The sequence below is a fragment of the Dipodomys spectabilis genome, unplaced genomic scaffold (assembly GCF_019054845.1).
Source record: "Dipodomys spectabilis isolate Male_0828 unplaced genomic scaffold, ASM1905484v1 ptg000139l, whole genome shotgun sequence".
Classification (NCBI taxonomy): Eukaryota; Metazoa; Chordata; class Mammalia; order Rodentia; family Heteromyidae; genus Dipodomys; species Dipodomys spectabilis.
Window position 1 is genome coordinate 117,035 of NW_024870816.1, and position 2,294 is coordinate 119,328.

The following is a 2,294-nucleotide window of genomic DNA, read 5'->3' on the forward strand; positions in this document are numbered from 1 at the left end:
GGTCAAGGAAAAAAAAATATTAAGTCCTAGCTGGGCACTGGTGACTCACATTTGTTATCCTAGCTTCTAGGTGGCTGAGATCTGAGGATCACAATTCAAAGCCAGCCTGAGCAAGAAAGTCTGTGATATTCTTACTCTAATTAACCACCCCCAAAACAAGATGTGTAGCTGTTGCTTAAAGAAGTAGAGTGCTAGTCTTGAGCAAAAAAGTTCTGGGACATTGCCCAGGCCATGACTAAAGCTCCACAACTGATAAAAAGTAAAATAAAGTACAATATTGAGTCCTTTAGTATTAGGACAGGGTTATTTTTTTCCATTTCAGTGGATCTACTTGACTTTAAAGGCCTTTTTCCATTTCCAAATCACTCATCTTTTTATTGTTGATGTTCTGTGGTGGTCTTGGTGCTTGAATTCAGGATAGGAGCTATCCTTGAGCTTCATTTAGCATGAAGCTAGTACTGTACCACTTGAGATACAGGTCACTTCCAGGTTTTTTGGTGATTAATTGGATCTAGGATGTGGTGCAGGAGGAAGGGGAGTAGAAGGAATGGATTGGGGGTGTCCCTCCTTACCCTGGTGCTTTAGTCATATGAAATGGAAAGTTTGCTGAAAATGGGCAGGTCTCCTGAATTGTCCAAGATGCGGGAATCTGACCCAGCATGGCTCCTGCTGCACTGCACAGGTAGCCTTGACCCAAGAGAGAATCCTGAGGGGTGGCATGAAAATCAAACATGTGAGAGAACTCAGACATGAATCAGAATAGGAAGGTGGTGGGGTAGACATGAAAGGCAGCCCCATGAAAGAGGTAAAGAACAAATACCTGGCTCTAGAAGGTGAAGGGGTTATTGGTGCCATCAGGAAGGTTGGGTGAGCCCAGGAGGTCAGCGGCAATCAGGATGGGTGTTGGGATGATGGACGTGGGGCTATCTAGCAGCTCAGTGGTGGCAGCAGTCTCATTGGCACTGGAAAATCCAGCAAAGCTAAAGCTATGCTGGAGATAGGGAAGGTCTGCAGAAAGGTCCTGGCCAGGGCTCTGCGTTCCTTGGCTTTGTGGATGAAGTGGCAGCAGGGCTCATAGAGGCAAAGGTTGGTGACATGGAAGGTGCAACCCAGCTAGATCTTGCACTTGGGATGGCAGGCTAGACTGTGGAGCTTGTGGATGCTGTGCATGAAGTGACACTTGTCTCTATAGGTGTTTTCTTCAAATTGGTGGAACAGCTAGGTCTTATAGCGACTGGAGTTGACCTGCCTCCTTTGGTCTGCTTCTGATTGGGTAGCAGCTGCTCAGCACCTGTGAGAAAGAGCAGTCTCTGAAGCTGCTGTCCCTAGAGTACAAGACTGGGACTGGCTCACCCTTCAGGTTGCTGATGACCTAGCTCTGGTGGAACTTGGTGCTGGGCAGGGTGTTGGGCAAGTGCCTCCAAGGGAAACACCTCAGCAGCAGGAGAGACCACTGCCTTCCTGTCCAGCAAGCAGCCCCTTCTCTGGAAGCTCTGTCATTGAGCATCTTGTCAACCAAAGCTTGCATAAAGCTTCTCTCAAGTTGAAAATGGTGGCAGATACGAGTGGGGTAGTCATTGTGGACACTGACAGAGGACAAAGGTGCAGATTTGGTGTCATGAAGGTCCTGATGTGGGGAAGGTGCTTACTCTGACACTTAGGTCAGGAGTTCCACATGTCTAATCCCAGGGCTCCTCACCTTTCTCACTCTGCCCTCATAGAACTTTAAGTGGATTTTTTTGTTTTCTTTTTAGATTATAAAATGTCAGTGCATCAAATACAAGGGATTGCTGCATATTAATTGGGTTGCATGTAGTCAGGTTTTTTGTTTGTTTTTTGTCAGTCATGGGGCTTGAACTCTGGACTTGGGCACTATCCCTGTGCTCTTCAGCTCAAGGCGAACATTCTATTGCTTGAGCCACAGCACTACTTCCGGTATTCTAGTGGTTAATTTGAGATAAGAGTCTCACTGACTTTTCTGCCGGGCTGGCTTTGAACTGTGATCCTTAGATCTCAGCCTCCTGAGTAGCTAGGATTACAGGCGTGAGCCACTAGCACCGGGCAAGTAGTCAGTTTTTCATCAGAACAAATACCTGAGAAAAGTATCTTCAGAAGTGAGATTATGTGTGTGGAAGGTAGGAAGAAAAATGAGAAAAACTGGAAATGTTGGCAGATGCTGTAATTTGTGCTTTTGGGGAACAGTGCAAGGATATTATACATTCAATGGCACTTTGAATCAAGGTAGTAAGACCCTCTCAAAAATATTAAATAAAAAAGGGATAGAGGCACAGTTC

The 2,294-nt window shown here is 46.0% G+C and overlaps 1 pseudogene; it reads right to left on the reverse strand.

Moving 5' to 3' along the window:
* Positions 1-581: 581 nt before the first annotated feature.
* On the reverse strand, positions 582-1,578 carry LOC122117050 (annotated as a pseudogene).
* Positions 1,579-2,294: the final 716 nt, after the last annotated feature.